Source organism: Pleurodeles waltl, chromosome 3_1, assembly GCF_031143425.1.
Source record: "Pleurodeles waltl isolate 20211129_DDA chromosome 3_1, aPleWal1.hap1.20221129, whole genome shotgun sequence".
In the NCBI taxonomy this organism is placed as follows: Eukaryota; Metazoa; Chordata; class Amphibia; order Caudata; family Salamandridae; genus Pleurodeles; species Pleurodeles waltl.
The window spans coordinates 326,523,692-326,551,075 of record NC_090440.1 but is presented as its reverse complement, the minus strand read 5'-3'; the positions used below and the strand labels follow the sequence as shown (position 1 = coordinate 326,551,075).

The 27,384-nt window shown below is 47.3% G+C and overlaps 1 protein-coding gene across 2 annotated transcripts in view; it reads left to right on the top strand.

The window, feature by feature from the left end:
* Window positions 1-27,384, top strand: part of DMXL2 (Dmx like 2) — a 1,615,381-nt gene that overhangs the window by 56,038 nt on the left and 1,531,959 nt on the right. The gene's annotated exons all lie outside the window — the stretch shown is intronic.

Below are 27,384 nucleotides of genomic sequence, written 5' to 3'. Positions count from 1 at the left end.
GTCTTTGACTGTTCGGAGCCTCCGTCTGGGTCATCTCCGCGCCTTCCCGACTTTCCGGGAGCCAGTGCCATCCCGCTCAACTCAAGTTATTTTATGAGGCCATTTGCCGTATATTTGGGCAGACTGACCCACCCTCGGCGCCTTCGGACCCAGTGGAGCCGGTGAGGGCCCCCTCGGGTTCCAAGTCATCGACTTCAGCCCCGGCTCCGTGGGGCACCTCCGGATCCATCCCGATGCCGGTCGTGCCAAAGCGACCTTCCCCAGAATCGGGTTAGACGTCGATACTCCCGACGTCGGTTGGGGCTCGTGGTCACTGTGATGTCACAATCGTATATAGGAGCTACCCCGGTGCGCTGAAGTCAGTTTTTTTCCTTTTGCGTCAGCCTACAAGCTGGTCCGGAGAAGAGCTACCCCAGTAATTTTTTTGACTAACTGCAACACTTTTGTCATGCTGCCAGTGTCGAGCCATGAACCTGAAGACTTTGAGGGAGCGGTCCCTAAAGCTCATGGCGGCCCAGCACTCAACTCTGTGGGGGCACTTCCGGATCAGTCCCGAAGCCGGTCGTGCCAACACGACTTTCCCCAGCAGCGGGTCAGATGTCGATGCTCCTGATGTCGGTTAGGCCCACAATCAACGTCGACCCTATACTGATCCCTGATGACCCAGAGCCGAAACTGCATTGCTCGACCCCCAATTCTGTTTTCCATGTGCTCTCCTGGGCCCAGGGGTGATCCTGACCCCTATTGTTATGGTTATGGATATGGAGATAGTGTAGAGAGGTTGCTGGACGTTTAGAATACCAGCTTGACCCGGATATGGATTGGGTTCAAGATTTGGGTGATGCCAGCAGGTTGGATACTTCCCCTGACACTGGCATGCTTTCTCCCCCTACTGTGGCTACAGAGGAGGAGGCATCATATTCAGTAGTGGTGAGAAGGGTCTGCTGAGATTTAGGACCTTGAGCTTCCTTCTGTGGAGGTCGGGACTAACCTCGTGACCGAGGTGCTTCAGTCTGGGGCCTCCAACTCAGAACCAGTCCTTTCCTTCAATGAAGCTCTTACAGACGTCCTTCTGGGTTCTTTCTCCATACATAGCAAAGAGGCACCTGTGAATAGGACGATTGCCTGCGCCGACTGACCCAAAATTCCTGACCCAATACCCTACGCCTGAGAGCCTTGTCATCCAGGCTTCCTCATCCTCTGGTGCAGTCTCTAACGCTCCCCCGGACGGGGAATGAAAAAGACTGGGGAAGAAGATGTTTTCTTCCACCAGTTTAGCGCTGCGGTCCGTGAACCCCGCATATCTTTTGGGCTGCCATACCTGTACTCTCTGTGATACGGTTGCGCAAGTGCTGCCTCGAGTTCCAGAGGACAACCGGACCGTTCTCTCTCAAGCCGTTATGGACAATGGACAGAGATACACCAAATTTCATGATTCGTTGTGGACTGGATACGACCAACTCACTCAGCAGATTGGTTGCATCAAAAGTGCCCTTGAGGTGCCACGCCTAGTTGAGGACGTCTGGCTTTTCTGGGAATGTCCAGCAATCCTTGATGGACATGCCCTTTGATGGCACCCTTTCTCTTCGGCGACAAGGCGGATGTGGCACTCGGGCGCTTTGAGGGTTCCCAGGCTATGGCTCAGTCCCTTGGCATCACAGCTGTTCCTCGCCCCCAACAGTCTCCCTTTTGTAGCTATGAAAGAGTCACCCAACTGTGTTCCTTTCCACCTGGCCACCGACCCATGCATGTTACACAGCCCTTGTGTGGATGCAGGATCCCATGAACTCGTGGATCAGGGAGCCAGCGGGCCACCCAGTCCACCCCCGCCACCTCCTCTGCCTCCAAACCTTCCTAGTCCGTCAGAATATCCAGGACCATTTGGCAGCGGCATTCGCCATCACCAGCCCCACTGGGAATCCATTGCCATAGACAGGTGGGTGTTGCAGATTGTAAGAAGGGGGTTCTCCCTCCCCTTCGAGACTTCTCTTCCAGCCATGCCACCATCATACAATCATCTATCAGAGGATATATGGCACTTTTCTGAAAGGAGTTCAAGGCTCTCCTGGTTAAGGTAGCCGTAGAGAGGGTACCTGTGCCAGAAGTAGGTTGTGGTTGTTATTCCCACTACTTTCTGGTGTCCAAAAAAGACAAGGGCCTTCGTCCTATCCTAGATCTACAGTCCCTCAATTGCTTCCTCAAGAAGGAGAATTTAAGGATGCTAACCCTTGCTCAGGTCCTTTCTGCCATGGAACCTGGAGACTGGATGCTAGCGTTGGACTTGAGGACGCCTATTTTCACATTCCCCTCCTATCGGCCCACAGATGTTAAATGCGATTCATGGTAGGTATCGAACATTTTCAGTTCACTGTGCTTCCCTTTAGCGTTACCAGCACCCCTCGGGTGTTCATGAAAGTGATGGTAATGGTTGCGGCTCATCTGCGCAGGATAGGGTTCCAGTCTTCACCTACCTCGACGCCTGGCTGTTGAAGGAGAACACGCCCCAGAAAGTCATCTCCCACCTCCAGACTACGGCGAACACCCTGCACTCGCTGGGGTTCACTATAAACGTACCTAAGTCACACCTGACTCCCTCTAAGATGCTCCCTTTCATCAGAGCTGTTCCAGGCACAGTGCAGTTTTGTGCTTATCCTCCCGAAAAGTGAGTCCAGGATATTTGGGTTATGATCCTGATCTTTCAGCCTCTATCCTTTATTTAGTTGAGAATGACTTTGAGGCTCTTGGGCCAACATGACAGATGGTATATGCGTGCTCTGTAGTGGGACCTGAAGTTCCAGTGGGCGCAGCATCAGGAAAATCTCTACGACATGGTTCAGATCTCAGAGAGAACTGCGAAAGACCTGCAGTGGTGGTTGTTGAATCCAGATTGGGTCAACAGCAGATCCCTCTCCCTTCCCCAACCACATCTCATAGTAGTAACAGATGTGTCACTCCTGCGATTGGGCGGCCACATGAGAGAGGCAGAGATCAGAGGCCTTTGGTCTCCGGTGGAGTCAGGGCTACAAATCAACCTTTTGGAGCTCCGGATGATCTGACTTGCATTGAAAGCATTCCTTCCCTCTCTCAAAGGGAAAGTGGTGAAGGTGTTCACCGACAACACAACCGCCATGTGTTACTGCAACAAGCAGGGCGGAGTGGGTTCGTGGACCCTTTTGTCAAAAGGCTTTTGGCCTCTGGACATGACTGGAGTGCCAGGGCATTTCCCTGATGGTTCAACGTCTGGCGGGCTCTCTGAACGTTGATGTATAATCAATTACAAATGGCGTCTCCATCTGGAGGTGGCGCAAGGTCTCTTTCAGCAGTGGGGAGAGCTTTGGTTAGATCTGTTCGCCTCCGCAGAGAACGCGCAGTGTCAGCTGTTTTGTGGGCTGGAGTTCCAAGATGGCATTCGCCAGGCAACACATTCGTCGAGTGGAGCTCAGGCCTCCTGTAGACCTTCCTGCCAATACCACTTCTGCCCAGAGTTGTGAGCAGATCGGGCTTCACAACTCCGATATAACTTCATATAGACAGGAATGTCTGAGACTATTAAGCGACACACCTATATCCTCGGACCCTACTCCACGTTTACAGAAGATAATTCGAGGATTGATCACTGAAGCTGAAGATTCAGATTGGATATCCCATGCTGAGGCCACATTTCTGGACACTAAAGAACCTAGGGTCCCCTATTTCTATTGCGTTCTTAAAATACACAAAGGGACCCCACCACCGGGACGTCCAATTGTATCAGGCATAGGATCTCTGCTAGAACCTCTGTCAAAATTCTGTGATTTCTATCTACAACCAATTGTTCAGGATACACCTAAATTTCTGAAAGATACTAAGGACACTTTGATCTTGTTAGACGATCTCAATAAGAGTGGGACCACGGATATGTTAATACTCCACTCTGGAAGCAGTCAAAGATATCCTTGGCAAAATGGAATGGCCTTACAAAACTCCAGTTTCATTTATTTGACAGTGTTCAAATCTAGCCCTAAAACAAAATGTCTTTCAGTTCGAAAGTCAACTATACCACCAAATTCAAGGGACCTCAATGGGCAGCACATTTGCTCCGAGTCTGGCCTGTCTATATATGTACACTTTTGGATGAAAATATATTCTGCCATCCACTCAACCTTTCTCCTCTAGTATCCGACTATGGCGTTGATACGTAGACAATATACTAATAGTCTGGAAGGCTAACTGTGACCAAGCGAAGGCATTTACTGAGTGGGTCAACACCCTGGACAGCAATTTAGGTTTCAGTGCTAATTTTTCCTCAGACGAAGATTCTTTTCTGGATTTACTTATCATCCTAACTAATGGAATGTTACACTCTTCCATTTTTCACAAACCCACAGATAGGAATAGATTACTGCTACTTGATAGCCACCACCCCAAATCTCTGCGACAGAATTTACCTTTCGGTCAATTCCTGAGATTAAGACGTAACTGCAAAGAGGTTTCTGAATATAATAACCAGGCTGAGATTCTGAGCCACAAGCTAGTACACCGTAAATATCCACTACGGATTACCAGTCAGGCCAGAAAAAGAGCTTGAAATATCCCTAGAGATGTCCTTCTTAACACAAATTCATGTGAACGGCAATCAAGACTGACCTGTGTTACCACCTTCACCCCTTTGAGTAACCAGGTTAGGAAGATTATTAGAAAACACTGGTCCATTCTGAACATTTCAGGTGAGGCTTTAGCTCAACCCCTTTTTGCATTCAAACGCACACAAAACATTCGAGACTTAGTAGTACACACTAGACCACTACCACAATGAAATTGTGACAATACACAATCTAGATCATGGCTATGGGTTATAGGACATTATCCTTGTGGTAACTGCAATGCATGTCCCTTCTCGATGCATACACAGGATGTGGACTTGGGTGATAGGGCACCATGGCGATTAGCGACACATATTAACTGCCGTGCAAAGAACTGCATCTACATGATCACCTGCCAATGCAATTTTCGATACATCGGGATGACCACTAGAATGGTCAAAACACGTATCAATGAGCATCGGAGCACTATACGATGTCAACGAGCTGCAACGAAATTTACTAAACATTTAATTGAATTCCAACATACACCTGACGACCTGAGATTGGTTGTACTGGAAAGCATAACAAACACTAGAGACTGTACCAAGAGACTCTTTGAGAGAGACCAACGCTGGGTGTTCAGGTTAGAAACACATCGGACTGGACTAAATGATGATATACCCTGGTTGGAATTTACTAATCGATAGTCACAGGGTTCGATCTTTTCACTATGGAGATATCAGTATATAGTATTTTTAATGGCAGCCTCCATTATACTTGGATCTACGATTATACAACCATTTCTGAGGTTTGATATAATTTTATCATAATAATTTATGATTGTGTTACCACAACTGATTCTATTCTGACTCCCTCTGTCTTCAATGGCTGTAGAATGCACCCCCCTACACTGTTTTTGCCCCCATGATGGCAACTTTCATTTCCAGAAAGATTAGCATATTTTTAATTATCTTTCTACAGATAGTCCTTTGGGATTACCATTCTGGGGGTACAGCTATTGGTTGCCACCCTTGTTTGACCACAGGTCCCCCTTTGTATTGGTATTCCACTACATTATGGCTGCCAGTTTTTGTTACAAAAAACATCTCTACAAAATGGCCGCCACTCTTTTACTGTTAGGGAATTCCTTCAAGATGGCCGCCACTAATTCCTATTTCTAACCCCATTAAAAAATGGCCGCCACGCTTTTACTGTTAGGGAATTCCTTCAAGATGGCTACCGCTTTTTTCTTCCCCAGTCCTCTTTCTAGCTTGATGCCCCACCACCATTTATACACCCCTCTCCGGCTATGTCTCAGTCTTTCCGGGACTCAGAGCAGGGGTAGGTTATCCACCCGGTGGCTTCACGAGCGGGGTAAGTCTTATGTTACCTTCCTTTAAGGAGCTGACCGCCCGATTCTGGGCCTTCTGCAGTTCTTGTTACAGCTTGCGTACTGTCAAACACAAGCATACAGCACTACATCGGTCTGCCTAAACGCTTGATGGGAGCTGTCATCTTTGTTAGGGGCTGTTGTAAACTATGCCTTATGCTAGCAGGGGCTTCCCTGTACCCATATTAGAATATTGAGCAGTATCTTTTCATATGTGATACTTTTGGAAAGATATTTTTATTCGAGAATATTTTTCTCTGTGCATTTCTTGACGCAAGTGAATCGAGATAATTTTCTGGGTAGCCGCCTGGTAGGAGCTGTCTATTTTTGAGAGCCATTTCCTCAATTTGTTTTTAAGAGTAACTATCTATACTACAGACCATTTTCTTTGCCCCATCTTGATCCTTGGTGGGAGCTGCTATTACACATTGGACACTACTATGACCCTGTGTCCTTATTACTCATACTAATTGTGTACATTATTGGATTGACTATACACATTTTTTGGACATGTTTGACTCATGATTTAAGATTGTTTTGACAATTTGAATTGACTAACAATTTTCCATATAGTTATGGTGATTACCTATGTCCTCATACTTAGGACTTTCTGTTATTTGACATGTTTGACCCATGATTTAAGTTTGTCCTGAATAGTTTGAATGGATTTATAATCCTTGAGATATTTATACTTGTTATGTATGACATGTCCTCTATATCTATACTTGACTACACAAGCCTGGACCACTGATGCTTTATCGCTATCCCGATGGGGCCCATCCTTTAATACAAGGAGGGTAAGGATTCATCCTCTGAATTGAGAGGAGTCTGTTTGATTTATACTTCACCGTGTGATACACTGCACATTAGGGTTTGTCACCGGAATGAGCTCACTGTGCACATGGTTATATTTGTATTTTGAGTCTGTTTTTTTGCTTTTTCTAGGTTTTTGTGGTAGGAAGAAATCCCGTATTGGGTTATAACATGTGGATTAGGTATGTTTTTTGGTCCTGATGAATCGCACCGATCTTAACAGACATTTTTTGCTAGAAACATGTTGACCCCTATGATAGAAGTATAGTTAGTTCTGTACTCTAGCTCTCCACATTCCCCCAATTCAGGGACTGACAGTTTTTTTAGTTTCTGAGGGTGGACTAGACATTACTTCTAATCCTTACCCACACTCTGGTTTTAATCATGACAGGGGTCTGGGTTGATTTCCAGACCTCTAGCTGTTTTTATTTTCACATAGCCATATACCAATCCCACATACTAGCACTCAGCTACCGGCATTCTTTACACTCAAAAGATCTCCGGCAAAGAGCCCCCACGAGGGGCCGCATTAGGCATTGCAGTGCCGGCCTGACGAGGAGCAAAAGCCCGAGGATGAAGCATGTCACCATTTGGTGAGTGAGGGCTCTTGTTCTAATAAGAGCAGACTCATAGACTCTAAATACTTACTGTATACATTGTTCTATTCTATTGGCTGGAACTGTGTACTTTTGTTTTTTTGGTAAGATCCAGCACAGCCAGGCCCAAGTAATCCTGGTGGCTCCGGACTGGACACGAAGAGTCTGGTATCCCGAGCTCTTTAGCATGGCCACCTATCCTCTGATCAGACTGCCCCTTCGGGAGGATCTTCTGTCGCAGCAGCAGGGGACGCTCATTCACCTGAACCTTTCCAGTCTCTGCCCCCTTGTATGGAGATTGAGCAGCGACAGTTGACAGCTTTTGACCTTTCACCCGAAGTCTGTAATGTCATCTTGGCAGCCAGGCATCCCTCCACCAAATCGGTATACGCCTGTCGTTGGAAGAAATTTGTGGCATAGTGTATCAACAAGTCTGTTGATCCCCTCTCTGCACCTCTCTCAGAGGTTCTCCTCTTTAATCTCTCTCTTGTCCAGCAGGGCTGTGCTCTGGGTACCCACAGGGGATATTTGTCTGCCATCTTTGCCTTTTTTAAGGCTACCAGATCAACCTTCTCTGTTCAAATCTCCCATTGTTGGAAGGTTTTCCAAAGGCCTCACACATCTGTTTCCTCCGTCCCGTTGATAATGCCCCAGTGGGATTTGAACTTGGTCCTCACATACCTCGTGTGCTTCTTTCGGGTCGTTCCACAACTGTCCTCTGACGCTCTTGACCCTTAACACTGCCTTCTCGATTGCCAACACCTCTGCTTGCAGAGTGAGTGAGCTCCAGGGTCTCTCTTCGAAACCACTATTCCTAGCAGTACATCCAGACAAGGTGGATCTTTGTACCAGGGCTTCCTTCCTTCCCATTGTGGTGACACCTTTTCACGTAGGCCAATGAATCACCTTGCCTACTTTTTACGCACACCCACACCGATCTCATAGGGAGGAGAGACTCCACTGCCTGGATCCAAAAAGAGCATTGGCGTTCTACCTGAATCGTTTCAAAGATTTCCCGGTGGACGATCAACTCTTTGTGGGTTATCTTGGTGTGAAGCATGGAAGGGTGGTGCAGAAGAGGACCGTCTCGTGATGGGTAGTCCTCTGCAACAAAGTGTGCTACACTTTGGCAAAAAAGCAACCCCCTGCGGATTTGCATGCTCATTCAACCAGAGCAACTGCTGCTTCCTCAACTTTAGCGCGCAGAGATCCAGTTCTGGATATCTGCCAGGCGGTAACATGGGCGTCTTTGCATACGTTCACCTAGCATTACTGACTGGACAGTCCTGTCTGCAGAGACGGCTACTTTGGCCGTTCGTCCTGCAGGAGTTTTTGGTGTGATCTTAGTTTGCAGCCCACCACCTAGGATGGTATTGCTTGGGTATCTATTCTAAGGTAAGGAATCTGCAACTAGAAGTCTCTATCGGATGTACAAGTTACTTACCTTTGGTAATGATATATCTGTAGAGACCTATTCTACTTGAAGATTCCTTACCGACCCATCCTTCCCGCACTGCTGATTTCTAAGGACAGGAACTTCCCTTTAAGGGCCCTAGTTTTGGCACACCATTCTCAGTGTTCTTCATGGCTCTGTTCTACTGACGTGTAAAGTCGTGAAAAGAAACTGATGTCAGCGCGCCAGGGGCCTGTATAGCACTGCAACCTCACCACGGCGACCAACGCTGTGCAAAAGAAAATCCCCCTGAAAGTTATCACCAGGTCGAGAAAAGCACAAAATGTCTTTTCTGTAGAATCATTCATCAGTTAATTAGCACATCATATGTACTAAAATAGAAGACATTTTTCACCTGGTGTTCAGAGAAATCCTTCAATGATGTGGCAATGCCAAGGGGTAACAGTAGTGTTTAAATTTTTTTGTGACAACATCTCATTCATCTGCCACTTCACTTAAATGCACATTCACATCCAGAAGATGTCTTAAGCCTCATTTTCACAGTTCCAGTGATGAAATATGTCTTAAGAGGCTGTTAAACCAGAAGGCTACTTCAAGCCAGTGCATGAATCTGATCATCAGCAATTTTCTTTTAAAGTTGCTCTCCTAATTGGTGCCGCTTCTGCTCCAAGAGTTAATTATCCAAATACTATGTTCTTGTGTACCTAATATGGTATTTTCAAGGAAGACTGTTAGTTTTGAGAAAGCATCCATTTGTCTATTAAAAAATCATGACGGAATTCCATGTATATCATCTGTACCTCTTCCAGTTTTCTTGTTATTCTGTATTCACTCTCATTTGCAAAGAAGACACTTTACTGCTTTGATGTGAAACATGCACCCTGATAGGAATTGGCTAAAGCTAATTGGTCTTGGGATTTATTTGTGTATACTAGGTTTCCAGTGGGCCATTTTCTAGGAAACCTAAGGCCAGCTACTACAACCCTTCTTCAAAATGCCCCTTTTAGTACGATTTACTGAGGAGCGCTTCTTTGAGTATGCACCCAACATTACTGCCAACATATCTATTGAAGCGGAGCATGCTTAGCTGTTTCCTGTATACTCATTGATCCCTGATGCAGACAAAAAGTTACCTGTAATGCTAGTCTTCCATTATGGGATTCTTCATTTACTTCATAATGCCCACCTTTCCTCATGTTTAAGATGCTGCTGAATGTTGTAATGTTGAAAGTTAACTGTGTTTCTGCTGCCACCATACTGTGCTCTGAGACAGATGGATATGTTTGGGCTGGAGTGGCAGTGCAGTTTTTCCCTCTGAGATTATGGTGCGTGTCTAATAATTTTTATATTCTCCTTAACCATTTGGTGTCTAGTGGCAGAACCTCCCGAGCTTAGCCATGCTGAAGTAAATTTTGGAAAGTGGGCGCAAGAGGGACCAAGATTACCAGTAAACTACTACAACTTTTATTCCTCTGGTCGAAATGCATTATCATTGCTGTCATGGCAATGTATTAAGGTGCAGATTGGTCATTTTTAGTCACTGCAATGTTGGAAGTAGAAGAAAGATATTTAGGAAGCACGAGATTCACCGGAATGACATCTTTGCCTACTAAAATACATACAAGACATATATCTCTCAACCTGACATGCAACATGCCCTTGAAGAGTGCCATAATCTCTTCCAGGGTGTCTTGTTATGGGGAGGCTGCACCGCTGGCCCACATATTATGCAAGGGCCAGTTCCTTCTGATGCTGCCTCATTCTCAGGAGGCTGACAAGGGGTAATATATACCTGATATGGAGCATGGTGAGGTAGCAGACAGTGCCTAGGATTTGTGTCAGGATTAACAATCGTTCTCTGGTGGGTCGGTCTAGGGCCCGCTAGTTGCAGCGGTGTCCTCTGGGGCCGGCTCGAGTAGCCCTACAGTTGGTAGTGATCCTGGGTTGTCAGGTGTGTGCCCCGCCAGTTATTTGAAGGGCCCTTAAGACACTCCTGAACCATTATTCCTAATTATATAGGCTGTGGCTGGAATCTCACAGGTTCCAGTGTTTGATTGTTCTGGATGTTTAGACATTGGACAGCTTTTATACGCAGATTACACTGATTAGCCCCTTGGTGCAGGGTTCACAGTCTACACCAGCACTTGCTGGGATTCAGATGATGATGTCGGTTGTACTGGAGGGTATGAATCTGTGGCACAGTCAGGATTCATTCCTTGTGTAAATATAACCTGCATATCTTTGTCCTAAGGATGGTTTTAAGTACTCATTAGACGCCTGAAGACCGAAACACTGACATATTGCCAACCACAAATGTGAGCCAATGGACTTTTAAACCCTTCTACAAAACATGGACTTTATAAGTATTATAAAAAGACTGACAGTTTAGTTGGGTAGTCGCCCTTTCTATGCCAGATCACTAATTTGACGATATCAGTGGTTCCCAACCTGTGGTCCGGGGACCATTGGAGGTGTGCGAAGCCTTCTCAGGGGGTCTTCGACTGCTAAGAAAATAAAATATTATGAACAGATTAGGTCCCCAGCTTTCAGTAATGACTCATTGGGGGGTCCCCGTATTACAATAAGGATTCTTTGGGAATCCCAGAGTTCCAGTAATGATAAAGTGGGGGTCCACAGAAGTCAAAAGGTTGGGAACCACAGGAATATATGACATCTTGATGATCTTGTCCTGACAGCAGATAGTGCTTTTTTCTTGACCCTATTTCTGTATGGACTGTTGTCTAATAAACACAGATGTTTGATTATGAGAAGTAGTGCACCCATTATGAGTTATTTGTAATTGATGTCATCATTTGATGGTCTAATTAATCTGTTGGTGGGACTGGATATATCCATACCAAGTCCTCTAAGTAACTACATCTAAATTTTCTTCTTAAGGGGTCGAAATGTGTTCATACATTTGTACCAAGTCTCCTGTGGGACTATTGGGTTACCCTGTGTGGTTGAATCATATAATCTCTTCCACGGGGTCTTGGCACGGAGTGGCCACACTAGTGGCACGCGTCTGGCCCATTCCAGAGATTCTGCAGGGCCAGTCCCTTCTGATGCTGCCTCACTCTCGGAAGGGGGAGTAGGAATATATACCCACTATGAAACGTAGTTAGATAGCACAGATGGCTTGGGATTTGCACCGGGATTCTCAATCATTCTGTGGGGGGAGGGGCTCCAGTCCCCACCATTCGCCCTGATCTTTTCTGGGGCAAGCACGAGCAGCCCTGCTGTCAGTAATGATCCCCCTGGTTGTTTGCAGGGCCCACGAGACGCTTCTGGTCCTTTTATTCCTTGGCGACCCGCCCAATCATCTATGAAGGAGCAGAAGAGGGACCCTCCCCTTGGCTCCTCCTCAAGTGCTGGGTCCCCATCTCCTTGGGGGTTTTATGAGAAACTGGGCCTGTTGCAGAAAAGGAACTCCGCAGGCCTTGGTGTGCTGGGCCAGTGCACGTAGTGCTGGCGACCAGGCTCTTAGTAGGGACCCGGCGTATTATGCAGGCAGGTAGTGTATGGGTCTCAAGCCCCTCTCTGGAGAGTAGTGCCTCATCGGGGAAAGCTGGGTGTCCTCTCTCCACTTCAGCTCTCGTCTGATGTCACACCAAGAAGCAGGGGAAGGGGGCATCGGAAGCTTTGGCCTCGCAGGAGAGTCTGCCAAAGTTCACCATCAGTCCACACCAGGAGTGCATGTCATAAGGGCTGTGTCCCAGGTTACACCTGTGAATGACCTCACAGGAAGGGCAGACCCCTTCCCATGCATGCCCCCCTGAGCATTTCTGCTACTTTTGTCGCTCCCGAGGCGTTCTTGAGGGACAAGAATGGAAGAAGGCTGAGCCATTATCCAAAGCTTGCTCATTTTGCTGGTGCCATCTTATGCTCCTAACCACGCCCTCCACCCGAGCAGATGTAGGTAAATTGCATTACAGATGATTATTTCAAAAGAAGAATGGGTAAGGGTGATGAGGTGTTGCAGATCGTGCATGGTTTGGCCCAAGTTGGTTGGCTGCATTAAAGAAAACCAGAGTTTAATTTGAAGAAGTTTTGGAAGGAAGATCCTTGGTGGTGTTCCTGGACCCCCTGTCTCAGGAATAGGTCTATTGCCGCTGGGCACATAGGCCTTCAAGAAAGTAGCAAAACAAAAGTGAGAATTAGACTCAATTATTAGTAACTGATGATAGATAGTCAAATTGAAAAGTTGGTGAGAGACTTTACAGATTGTGTGCACGGTTCTGATGCTTTTGTTTCCTTGATTGTGCACTGAGGTGCTAATAATTAGGCATCAGTGCATTCACTATAACCTTATGTTGAAATTGGTTAATTCTTAATTGGCACATTTCCTTTTCCTATAAGGCCATAGTATATGACACTCAAAATACACCCATGGCACAGAAAGTTAAAGATCACCTATTGTAGGAAGCTGGCTTGGTGTGTGGTGGGTACCCAAGGTACTTACACCTTATTTCAGGTCCAGGTGTCCCCTCTTAGAGAAGTGTAGGCAGTGTCTAGAAGCCAGGCTCACTAGAGGTAGCTGTAGATGAGAAGCCAAGGCTTATCTAGGAGACATGTAAAGCTCATGCAAAACCACTGTAGTCACACAATACTTGTACACATGAAAGAAAACACTCAGTTGTACAAAAATAAAGGTACTTTATTTTTGGTCACACCATACCACAAAGTACTCGAAGGGAAACCCTCCATTAGGAGGTAAGTAATACACCAATTATATACACTAGTAACCACAATAGGCATAGAAAAGGTTAGAAAAGGTTAGAAAACAGTGCAAATATAAATAACCAATACAGGGAGTGCAGAATTATTAGGCAAGTTGTATTTTTGAGGATTAATTTTATTATTGAACAACAACCATGTTCTCAATGAACCCAAAAAACTCATTAATATCAAAGCTGAATATTTTTGGAAGTAGTTTTTAGTTTGTTTTTAGTTTTAGCTATGTTAGGGGGATATCTGTGTGTGCAGGTGACTATTACTGTGCATAATTATTAGGCAACTTAACAAAAAACAAATATATACCCATTTCAATTATTTATTATTACCAGTGAAACCAATATAACATCTCAACATTCACAAATATACATTTCTGACATTCAAAAACAAAACAAAAACAAATCAGTGACCAATATAGCCACCTTTCTTTGCAAGGACACTCAAAAGCCTGCCATCCATGGATTCTGTCAGTGTTTTGATCTGTTCACCATCAACATTGCGTGCAGCAGCAACCACAGCCTCCCAGACACTGTTCAGAGAGGTGTACTGTTTTCCCTCCTTGTAAATCTCACATTTGATGATGGACCACAGGTTCTCAATGGGGTTCAGATCAGGTGAACAAGGAGGCCATGTCATTAGATTTCCTTCTTTTATACCCTTTCTTGCCAGCCACGCTGTGGAGTACTTGGACGCGTGTGATGGAGCATTGTCCTGCATGAAAATCATGTTTTTCTTGAAGGATGCAGACTTCTTCCTGTACCACTGCTTGAAGAAGGTGTCTTCCAGGAACTGGCAGTAGGACTGGGAGTTGAGCTTGACTCCATCCTCAACCCGAAAAGGCCCCACAAGCTCATCTTTGATGATACCAACCCAAACCAGTACTCCACCTCCACCTTGCTGGCGTCTGAGTGGGACTGGAGCTCTCTGCCCTTTACCAATCCAGCCACGGGCCCATCCATCTGGCCCATCAAGACTCACTCTCATTTCATCAGTCCATAAAACCTTAGAAAAATCAGTCTTGAGATATTTCTTGGCCCAGTCTTGACGTTTCAGCTTGTGTGTCTTGTTCAGTGGTGGTCGTCTTTCAGCCTTTCTTACCTTGGCCATGTCTCTGAGTATTGCACACCTTGTGCTTTTGGGCACTCCAGTGATGTTGCAGCTCTGAAATATGGCCAAACTGGTGGCAAGTGGCATCGTGGCAGCTGCACGCTTGACTTTTCTCAGTTCATGGGCAGTTATTTTGCGCCTTGGTTTTTCCACACGCTTCTTGCGACCCTGTTGACTATTTTGAATGAAACGCTTGATTGTTCGATGATCACGCTTCAGAAGCTTTGCAATTTTAAGAGTGCTGCATCCCTCTGCAAGATATCTCACTATTTTTGACTTTTCTGAGCCTGTCAAGTCCTTCTTTTGACCCATTTTGCCAAAGGAAAGGAAGTTGCCTAATAATTATGCACACCTGATATAGGGTGTTGATGTCATTAGACCACACCCCTTCTCATTACAGAGATGCACATCACCTAATATGCTTAATTGGTAGTAGGCTTTCGAGCCTATACAGCTTGGAGTAAGACAACATGCATAAAGAGGATGATGTGGTCAAAATACTCATTTGCCTAATAATTCTGCACTCCCTGTAGTGACCCTAGGGGGAGCCCAAACCATATACTAAAAAATGAAATGCGAACACAGGACCCCCACCTAGGTAAGTGGAATGTGTAGAGGGGAGCTGGGAGTACTAGAAAACCACAGAGGTAAGTAACACAGTACCCCCCAGCGGGGGACCAAGTCCAAGAGTCGCAGTGGAGTCCAGGAGGAATAGGAGCTACTACCCACCCAGCTGTACTTGCAGGAGTTGGTTGATGGTGATGAAGCTCAGGTCAGCACTGCAGCCCTGGAGCTGGAGAAGAGTTCCTGCGGGATGCAGAAGATGTCTGCACTGGAAGGAAGATAGCAGACTGGTGTTGGTGCAGGAATTCCACCAACAAGCCTTGGCAAAGACAATTTGCGGTTAGTGGAAAAGTGGAGCTGCCTGGACCAGCAAGGCCCAGGTGACTCAACCCAGGAGAGGGAGTCAAAGCGAACCCTCCGCAACACAGAGAGCCGACAGGAGCAAAGGCAGCACCCACAGGACAGGGACACAGAAGTCGCTGGATACACACTTCGGAGGATGCACAGCCGGGAAAATGTTGCAGTTGCTGAAAGGAGACAGAGAAACAATGTTGTAGAGCAGAGTTGTCACTGTAGCTGCAGATTGTAGGTTCCCATGAAGTCCATTTGCGGTTCCAGTGGGCAGAAGTCGAAGTAAATGTTGCAGAGGAGTCCTGCTGGAGTCTTGCACATCGGATCTGAGGACCCACCCAAGAGAGAGACACTAAGTAGCCCTGAAAGGGGGATTAGTCACCTAGCCAGGTGACCATCTATCAGGAGGGAGCTCTGATGTCACCTGCCTGTTCTGGCCAGTCAGATGCTCCCACAGGTCCCTGCCAACCTTGGATTCAAGATGACAGAACCCAGGGACCCTCTGGAGAAGCTCTGGGCACCATCCCTGGGATGGTGATGGACAGGGGAGTGGTGACTCCCTTTTCCATAACCCAGTTTCGCACCAGAGCAGGGACTGGAGGTTCCTGGACTGGTGTCGACTGGTTTACGCACAGCCGGCACCAAATTTGTTCTTCAAAGCAAACCAGTGGCTTGGGGACGCTACCCCTCCCAAGCCAGTCACACCTATTTCCAAAGGGACAGTGTGTTACCTCCCTCTCCTAGAGGAAATCCCTTGTTCTGCCTTCTTGGGCTTGATCAGATCAAGCAGCTGGAGGGCAGAAACATGTCTGAGGGGTGGCAGCAGTTGGGCTGCCTAGACAACCCTGTAAGACTGGTGGTAGCAATGCTGGGGGTCCTCTAAGGAGCCCCCAGAGTGCATCGAATCATACTTCCAATACTTAGTAGTGACCTATGTCCAGTACACACATGTAATGGCGTCCCAGCACTCACAAAGTCCAGGAAAATGGCTCTGAAGTTTGTGGGGGCACCTCTGTTAGTGCAGGGGTGCCCTCACACATAGGCACCTGCACCCTGGCCTCTGGACAGAGAGGACCTACGATAGGAGTGACCCATAGTGACCTGGTGTATTGACCTGTAGTGAAAATGGGTGTGTGCACCTGTTTCACGCGGGCTGCAATGACAGGTCTGCAGAACCCTTTGCATGGGCTCCCTATGGGTGGCAGAATAACTGCTGCATCCCATAGGGATCCCCTGGAATCCCAATGCCCTGGGTACCTAAGGACCATATACCCAGGACTTACATGGGGTGCCCAGTATGCAAATTATGGGAAGAAAACGGTTCCATTTTAGAGGCGAGAGCAAAACTACTGGGGTCCTGGTTAGCAGGAACCCAGTAGACATAGTCAAACATACTGACAACAGGCAGAAATTGGGGGAAAGGGAAGAATCAGTAGAAAACCATGCCAAATAAGAGGGTACTTTCCTACTAATAGGAATAACCTATAAGTTTGCACAACCTGATTATCAAACGTAGCAATAAAAACTGGGATAAACAACACATCCGTAGTTTTCGTGATTTTGGTAGTTTGGGCTTTTTCTTTTAGAAGAGCTGATTGGAATTTCAATTCTAGTGGCATTGGCATAAAACTTAGTATTTTGGTTAAGAGTGCTAGCCGAATCTGAGGACCCACCCAAGGGAGAGACCATAAATAACCCTTAAAGGGGGGTTGGTCACCTAGTCAGGAGACCACCTATCTGGAGGGGGTTATGATCTCATGTGTCTGGCCACTCAGATGCTCCCAGAGGTCCCTGCCAACCTTCGATTGAAGATGGCAGAACCCAGGGACCCTCTCGGAGGAGCTCTCGACACCTCCCCTGGGGTGGTGATGGACAGGGGAGTGGTCATTCCCTTTTCCATTGTCCAGTTTCGCGCAAAAGCAGGGACTGGAGGTCCCTGAACCATTGTAGACTGGTTTATGCACGGAGGGCACCAAATGTGCCCTTCAAAGCATACCAGTTGCTTGGGGAGGCTACCCCTCCCAAGCCATGTAAAACCTCTCTCCCAAAGGACATCCTTTGTTCTGGCTTCCTGGTTTTGAACTGCTTAAGCAGCAAGAGGGTAGAAAGCTGTCTGAGGGGTGGCAGCAGCTGGGGCTGCCTGGAAGACTGGTAGGAGCAATGCTGGGGGTCCTCTATGGAGCCCCTAGAGTGCATGGAATCATACTTCAAATACTGGCAACAATATTGGGGTATGATTCTTACATGTTTGATACCAAACATGCCTAGGTTCGGAGTTACCATTATGTAGCTGGACATAGGTAGTGACATATGTCCAGTACACGCATAAAATTGTGTCCCCACACTCAGGACGTCCATGGAAGTGGCACTGGAGTTTGTGGGGCAGCCTCTGGTAGTGCAGGGGTGCCCTCAGACACAGGTACTTGCACCCTGCCCTCTTGGCTAGGAGGGCTTGCCATAGGGGTGACTTATAGTGACCTGGTGCATTGACCTATGGTGAAAAAGGATGCACGCCCTTTCACACAGGCTGCAATGGCAGGCCTGCATAACAGTTTGCACGGACTCCCCATGGGTGGCAGAATACATGCTGCAGCCCATGGGGATCCCCTGGCACCCCAGTGCCCTGGATACCTGTGTACCATATACTAGGGACTTGCATGGCGACACCAGTATGCCAAATGTGGGGTGCAAATGTTACAAGTTACCAAGTTAGAAGGGAGAGTGCATAATCACTGGAGTCCTGGTCAGCAGGGTCCCAGTGAACACAGTGACAACAGGCAGAAAATGGGGGTAACCATGCCAAGGAAGAGGGTACATTCCTACAACTATGGAATTCAGTACTATTATGCCATCTACTAGTGTGACCAGGCAAACCTGATTACACACCCACCACTATAGCCTGGTTGCTGCAGTTTAAATCCTGTAGCCTGACCTGTCAAAATAACCCTTTTGACAGGAGAAATCCTTCCTTTTAAATATTAATAAGTCACTCCTCTGTTGGCCTTTTAGCCTACAAGACAGAGTGGATGGTATTAAAAAGTATGACCTATAGAAATTTGAATGTAATATGTCCCTACAGTGACTAGCACCCAAAAGTTATTTTCACTGTAGCAGGGCTGGCTGCCCTACACAGAAACACTAGGAAGCAATATTAATGATGCAGTCTGTAGTTTAAGACCAGCTAGAAGAATGATTAAACTAGACTGTTTAGAGCTTGCAGCCCTAAATGTTGAGAGCAGCGTGGTCGCGCACATACCAGAGACTGCCTTTTCTTTGTTGCTGCTTTTAACTTGTGTGGATTAGCTTAAATGTTCTAAAACTGCTATTTGTACTTTCTTATTGCATTTCTCTTGCCACCGTGAGCCGCGGCCCACGATCGTGGGCGCTTCCCTATTGGCCAGGGGGAACCAATCAGTGGTAGCCCAGCAACGCCTGTTAGAGCTTTCAGCCTTAAATGCCAGCACCAGCTCGGTTGCGCACATAAAAGAGACTGCCTTTTCTTTGTCGCTTCCTTTAACTTGTGTGCTTCTGTTTAAATTTTTAAAAACTATTTGCACTTTCTTACTGTATTTCTCTTACCGCTGTGAGCTGTGGCAAACGATTGCTGGAGCTTCCTGATTGGCCAGGGGCAATCAGTTGTAGCTAGATAGAGCCTGTTAGAGGTCACAGCCCTAAATGTCGGCAGTAGTCGCGCAGCAGGCGCATTGCCTGCGCGACAGAGGCAAGTTCATTTCCATCTGTTAGCGACTGCTCTGGGCCAACCATTATGCCCAAAAACTTACCTATATGTCAACTGAACTTAGACACCTCCATTCTGTAAGATTCCAACCTGACCCTTCTATCCTTCTACACAGCCTACGGCTACTTACAAAGATTGGTCCAGTTACTGAGCTGATTAAATCTGACTTCCCCCATATCAGGAGTAGTAGTGGAGCTGCTAACACAACAAATCAGATCTTGGTCTTTTATCTTAACATCAAGTCTACGGTTAAACACCAGTTAGAATTAATACTGGTCTTAGACAAGCCTGGCATACTGTTTTTTTTATCAGAAACCTGGCTAACAAATTAATCCTCTCCCGATATATTACAAGGTCTCCCAGGAGATTATTATGTACTCCAGGCTAAAAGGCTTGCGGGTAAACCAGGCGGAGGAGTGGCAGCATTAATTGTGAAAAGGCTGAGATTTACTAGACTTGAGTCATTCAGTATTCCAGCTTTCCACCGTCTCATAATGAAGCTCGACTCCACAACCTTCCTTTTTATCTGCCCCCGAATGTATAGACCTCTGGGTCATATGCCCCATTTCACACACACACACACACACACACGGGTGGAACTCCTGTCCCCTCTAATTATTGAATATTAAAAAATACTGCTAAGTGGAGACTTTATCTATTGGGCCAATGAGAACTCTGGTGGGCATTATTTTACGGACTTCACAGATATGCTTTGCAGCTTAAATTTTGAGCAGCACATACTCCTGCCCACCCACAACAAGGACCATGCCTTAGACCAGGTGTCGTCAATCAGCTTGTCTGTATCTAACCTAATGGTCATACCATGTGTATGGTCTGATCATTGCCTAGTCCAATTTTTACTAATCGATCTGGTTCTTCCTAAACCGGCTTCCAATTTGGGAGTCCCCTATAGAAATTGGGCTTGAGTTAACACCAATTCATTCTGTACCTCATTGGCAACCTCTTCACCTGATGCAATGACCAATATATATACCAGGAGGAGGAAGCCATTATTGCCTGATTTACGGAAGCTAGCAACATCTTTGCCCCTCTTAGGAAGGCCAGGCAAACTAGACAACATGAGTGTAGGAGGCTGGCCTGGCTTGTAGTGGGTACCAAGGGGTACTTACACTCTGTACCAGGTCCAGTTATCCCTTATTAGTGTAGAAGAGGTGTTTCTAGCAGCTTAGGCTGATAGAAGGTAGCTATAGCAGAGCAGCTTAGGCTGAACTAGGAGACATGCAAAGCTCCCACTATACCACTGGTGTCATATGCACAATATCATAAGAAAACACAATACACAGATATACTAAAAATAAAGGTACTTTATTTTTATGACAATATGCCAAAAGTATCTCAGTGAGTACCCTCAGTATGAGGATGCCAAATATACACAAGATATGACACAAACCAAAATTATGCAAGTAATAGCAAAAGGAAGTAATGCAAGCAATGTAAAGTTACAGTTGATTGCAGTAGGAGCACATAGGTATAGGGGCAACACAAACTATATACTCCAAAAGTGGAATGCGAACCACGAATGGACCCCAAACCTATGTGAGCTTGTAGAGGGGCACTGGGACTGTAAGAAAACAGTGAGGGTTAGAAAAATAGCCCACCCCAAGACCCTGTAAGGTAGGTGTAAAGTGCACCTACAACCCCCAGAGAGCACAGAAGTCGTGATAGGGGGATTCTCCAAGGAAAACCAACACCAGCAATGCAACAACAGTGGATTTCTGATGGATACAGCTACCTGTGTATTCCTCACGTATTGAATACTCCCATTGCGCCAGCATTCGACGGAAATCTTCTTCCTAGCTTCTGCACGTCGACGAGGACGTCACAATTGCCCACGCAACGCTGTCTGACGTCATACAGGCAATAAGAGGTCCTCGCCGACGTCCGTTCCCTTTTTTCCGTGCCATTCGAAACGGTTATCTTCGAGGGAGCTACTGTTGCTACTCGGCGTAGTTAGTGTTTTTGCTGTTTTTGTGCTTTGAGACATTACAATGTCGCAAAGAAAGTCAGGATTCAAGCCCTGCAACGAGTGCGGTGGCAAAATGTCAGTTACGGACCCACATTCTGACTGTGTGTGGTGTCTTAGTTTCGACCACAACGTTGACAAGTGCGATTCTTGTCAACGTATGAATCCAAAGGCCTTAAAAGAACGTGAGGCCAAGCTTTTTTTTGGAGAAATCAAAGAAGAAGGAGAAAAGACATCACTGCAAGTCATCTTCACCGAAGTTGCATCGGCGTCATCGGGACTTCCGGCGTCGTCGAATCTCGACGCTGGTCGAGTAGGGAGAGGTCTCGATCGAGGTCACCTTCGATTCAACGTCGGAAGACTTGGGAAGTTAGTCCCACCGTCTCTCCCCAGCCGCCGACGCCGTTAGCATCTCCAACTTCACCGATGTCACCTGTTAATCCTCCTTCGGTGTTCGAGGTTCCACGGCCTCAGGTGCTTTCTCCGACCATGCAGACGTCGGGACCGGCGTCGATGTCGCCTTCGACCCAGGCACCTCAGTACCCGGCTTTCCCAGCCCCTGGAACCAATAGTTCTGCATTCTTGAATGCAATGTTCTCCATCTTCCAACAGATGGCTCCAGGTGGTGGACCGGCTGGTCCTTCAGGGCCTTTGGCCTTCAACATGGGTGCTCCGGCTCCACTACGACCGGCACCCTTCATGCCCTTTCTTCCCTTGGGAAATGTGGGCTCGGTGTCGGCGCCTGTGGCATCGGCTCCTGTGGTGTCAGTGTCTCAGCCAGCGACGCCGAGTAGACCTCCACCGGCCCCGGAACAGTCTTCTGACCGTCCTACTCCTCGTTCGGCGGCGAAGAAGTCCATGGCGCCGTTAGATCAGGCGTCTGATGGATCCGAGGAGCGGCGTCAAGCTTCGACATCTGCTGACGCCATGTCGACGCTGAGGATAGAGGAGAGACTGCATTCGAGGAGGCTTGCTCTTCGCCTCCTTGAAGAGCAAGAATATCGGAGACAGACATTGTAGGAAGGGGAGATTGAGGACTCTCGTGAAGATCTCCATGGCTTGGACACGGCTAGTGGTCTGGACACCTCTCCAGAATGGGACTTGTCGTCACCTGGAGAGTACACGGAGGAGGCGGCGACTATTCATTCGGTCATCAGAAAGGCGGCTGACTTTTTGGACCTCCCTGTGCCGGTGTCTGAACCCAAGCCAAACATCTTGACAGAAGTGTTGCACCCTGCCTCAACAACTGCAGAGCCACTTTTGCCTTTTAATGAGGCACTGTTGGATCCCATCTTGGAAATCTGGAAGAAGCCGGTGTCATCTTCGGCGGTGAATAGATCTGTGGCTCGGAGATATCGAGTTGCGCCTGCTGACCCAGGCTTCCTTTCCAGGCACCCAACACCTGAAAGCCTAGTGTTTCAGGCTTCTGCTCAGCCCGATCTGATCCAGGATCCTTTCCAGCTGTGCCCTCAGATAGAGACTAAAAAAATGGACATATCATCAAAGAAGGCTTTCTCGTCATGTAGCATGGCTTTGAAATCCACCAATGCTACGTGCATCTTAGGGAGATACATTTACACCCTGATGGACGAGATTAAGTCGACGCATACTGAGGTGCCTCAAGAATTATTGAGCCTGGTTTCTGATGCTCAAGCAGCGGCAACCCAGGTTATTCAATCTGGGTTAGATACGACCAACTCTGTTGCTAGAGCTATGGGTACTGCTGTGGCTACAAGGAGGCAAGCCTGGCTTCGTAGCTCTAGATTTTCCTCTGATGTACAATCGACCCCCTTGGACCTTCCTTTTGATGGCGATAAGCTTTTCGGCGCCAAGGCTGATTCAGCTCTAGAGAGGTTCAAAGAGAGTAAGGCCACTGCCAAGTCTTTGGGCTTGCAAGCCTCTTCTTCTGCTTCCTCCAGATTTTTTTAGGAGGTTTCGAGGATTTGGTTGTGGTTCCTCCTCCTCCTTTCGAAGAAAATTCCAGCATCAACCCACCTCTGCTCTCTCCTATAGATCTTACAGAGGGAGGGGTAGGGTCCGCACCAGGGGAGCCACTCAGCAGCACTCTGCCTCTTTCTCTTCCTCTGCAGGGGTGCAGCATGGGAAGCAGCCTTAGACTTCCGCCAATTCCTTCTCACTCCACTCCTTTAGGGGGGAGGTTATTGAACTTTCTCCACAAGTGGGAGGTCATAACATCAGACTCTTGGGTTACCAGCATTGTGAGGAAAGGTTATGCCCTACACTTTCGGGAGTTTCCGCCCTCCCATCCTGTCCCGCTCTTCCTACTGTTCAGAAGAGCATCTCCTTTTGCTAGAACAGCAACCTCCTTTCAAAGGGTGCGGTGGAGTTGGTTCCAGAGCAGGAAAGGGGTCAGGGTTGTTACTCAAGATACTTCCTGATCTCCAAGAAGGATGGTCGGTTGAGGCCAATCCTGGACCTGAGGATCTTGAATTGGTTCCTCAAACAGGAAAAGTTCAAGATGCTGACCCTAGCTCAGGTGCTTTTGGCGCTGAACGATGGAGATTGGATGGTGTCTGTCGACTTGCAGGATGCTTACTTTCATATCCCGATACTCAAGTTGCACAGGAAGTATCTCCAGTTTGTGGTGGGGTTGCAGCACTATGAGTTTGCGGTCCTCCCGTTTGGTCTTACTTCAGCACCCCGAGTCTTCACAAAGGTGATGTCGGTGGTTGCGGCAGAGCTCAGAAGGAAGGGGATAGCAGTATTTCCTTATCTGGACGACTGGTTGATCAAAGCCAAGTCTCCGGAGCTCGTGCTGCATCACCTTCAGTCGACAACCCAGTTGTTGTTCGACCTGGGTTTTTCAGTGAATGTACCCAAATCTCACCTAGAGCCCTCTCAGCGCCTCCTGTTCATAGGGGCAGTACTGGATACAACATTGAGTCGCGCCTTTCCTCCGCCTCAGCGGATTCCGGACATTCAGGCGTTGGTTCCAATGTTTCAAAGTGGAGCGGTCATTCCGGTCCTCAAGGTCCTACGCCTGCTCGGTCTGTTTGCTTCTTGCATTCTGCTGGTCACTCACGCTCGCTGGCACATGAGGGCTCTTCAGTGGTGCCTCCGGAAGCAGTGGTCTCAACACAAAGGGGATCTCGAAGGATCAGTAAGGATCTCCGGGGACGCTGCTGCAGATTTAAAATGGTGGATTGCGGACGGCAATCCTTCCCAAGGAAGGCCGTTCTCGCAACCTCCGCCGGTGACCACAGTAATAATGCTTCCACTCTAGGGTGGGGAGCTCATCTGGGGGACCTGGAGATCAAAGGTCTTTGGTCTCCAGTAGAACAGATGTTTCCTATAAATCTGTTGGAGTTGCGGGCTGTACGTCTTGCACTCAAGGCCTTCAGGCCGTCCCTTCGCGGTCAGTCGGTTCAGGTCCTGACGGACAATACTACAGCGATGTGGTATATAAACAAGCAGGAAGGAGTAGGGTCGTACCTTCTCTGCAGAGAAGCTCTACAGCTTTGGTCCTGGGGAAAGGACCATCAGATTTGTTTGGTAGCAAATCATCTGGCCGGAGTCTTGAACGTGCGTGCGGATGCTCTGTCGCCATTTCTCGACCGATCACTAGTGGCGTCTCCATCCGGATCAAGTCCGTCTAATCTTCCTGATGTGGGGGTTTCCTCGGATAGATCTGTTTGCCACCCGGGAGAACTCGCACTACCCATTATTTTGCACCCTCCAGTATCCGGAACAAGGAGCATTGGGGGACGCGTTTCAGATGACCTGGTGGGACCAGTTGCTTTACGCGTTTCCCCCCATACCCTTGATTCCTCGAGTTTTGAGGAAAATTCGCCAAGAACGGGCCCAAGTCATCTTAATAGCTTCGGATTGGCCAAGGAGGGTATGGTACCTGGACCTTCTCCAACTCTCACTGTGCCCTCCGCTCCGTCTCCCTCTCAGGGCAGACCTCCTCTCGCAATCGCAGGGGCAGGTTCTACACCCCCACCTCTAGAGCCTGCACCTTCATGCCTGGAGATTGAACGGGGCAACCTGAGTTCCTTTTCTCTCCCGCCTGATGTAGTGGATGTTATCTGATCGGCCAGGCGTCACTCCACTAAATCTATCTATGCTAATAGGTGGGCTAAATTTGTGATTTGGTGTGGAGAGAGACAAATTGATCCCTTACGTGCTCACTTATCAGATACCTTGTCTTTTGCACTGTCTCTGGCACAGAGGGGTTGTGCAGTGGCTACAGTCAAGGGATATTTATCTGCCTTGTCAGCGTTTCTATGTCTTCCAGACCAGCCTTCTCTATTCAAATCCCCTATAGTACTTAGATTTTTAAAAGGTCTTATTAACAAATTTCCTCCCACTCCTTTCATTATGCCTCAGTGGGATTTAAACCTGGTTCTGACTTTTCTTATGGGTACCCTATTTGAGGGTATGCATTCTTGCCCCTTAAGGTTATTGGTCCTAAAGACTGTTGTTTTCCTTGTTGCAATTACTTCCGCAAGAAGAGTGAGTTAAACCCCCTTACACATCTTTTTATGGGGATAAGGTGGTGTTGAGGACCAATGCTGCTTTCCTACCGAAGGATGTTTCACCCTTTCATATGGCCCAAACGATTACTCTTTCCTCGTTTTATCCTCGCCTCATCCTTCAACAGAAGAAGAGAGACTACACCGCTTAGACCCGAGGAGAGCGCTAAGCTTTTATGTGGACAGAACGAAGGATTTCAGGCTGGAGGATCAGCTCTTCATCGGGTACGTGGGAAAGAGGAGAGGAAAGGCAGTTCACAAGAGAACACTCTCCAGCCCCCAAGTAGTGAATGTCCTATCTTCTGGCGTCCTGCAATTGTGTAAAATCAGTAAAATAGGCAAATTCTTGACTTGAGAAGCCCTTATTCAGGTAATCATTGCTCTAGTGATTTCTAGACTAGATTAAGCAAACTCCTTGTATCTGGGCCTTCCCGAGGGCCTAACTCAGGCTACAATTGGTACAAAACTAGGCTTCCAGGCTGCTGTTTCGTACACCTAGGCAATGTCACATCACCCCGTTGTTGCGCGAACTGCATTGGCTGCCAGTGAAACAGCGTATGGCATTTAAGACTGGTTGCATAATTTTTGAAGTCCTATACAGCAACAGTCCTGCGTTCATTTTGGCTCGCTTTCAAAAATACTCACCCATCTACAACTTAAGATCTTCTCACTTGAACCTTCTTGCCATTCCCCTCTTCAAAAAACAGAGACTTGGTGGTGCTAGGTTTTCCGTATTAGAATCCCCATATATGGAATTCCTTGCCACTAGAAATCAGATTGACCCCCATTATATCAGATTTAGATAGCGCTTAAAACGTGGCTTGTTAAACTGAAATATGACTAAGTTGAGGACGTTGTGTTGGTTGCTTCTGTTATTCCAGCACCAAGAAACCTTCTGGGGTAAGTGCGCTCTTACAAATATAATTAACATAACAAACACTTATTTTTAATGTTCATCAAAATCTTAACTGAAGTAGGATTTTTCATAAATATTAAGGGAAATTAACTTTTACAAATGTACCTTTTCCTTTGCCTGAAGCTCCTTGAGGCTAATTTGCTTTAGCTTTATAACTGTAGCCCCGCCAGTTAATAGACCCTTTGAGGTGTGAAACCCCTTCCAGAGCGTAACAAAGGCGTCGATGTGGATAGGTTGGCCCATAAACTTAATTTACTTCATTGGAACCTTCCCTGTCACAAGTAAATATTGGGTGATCCCTGCAAAGGCTGGAGCTTTTGTCATCCTAGTCATGCAGGTACCAAACCCCAAGAGATTTTGCGAGTGACGCACACAGTGGGATTGTTTGCAGGAACTGCTGCAAAAGTGGGTAGGGCGAACCCTGGGGTCTTCTCCACTAGTTAGGGTAGGGCCAGGCATCACCCCCATCCACAGGTTAATGCCAGGCATATATGGATAAGCCCCAGGCACCCTCTTCAGAATACTCTGGACCTGTGGAAGAAACAAAGGACGGCTCCTTTTTTAAGACCTGCGAGGATCCCTGAAGGGCTGGACCTGCTCCCACTTGTACCCAAGATAAATACGTGAACTCCAAGGGTCATTTCTCGTAAGTAAGCTACATGGCCACAACAAGCTGCAAGGGCCTTTTCCCTTATGTTCCCAGCTGACCAGTACCAAC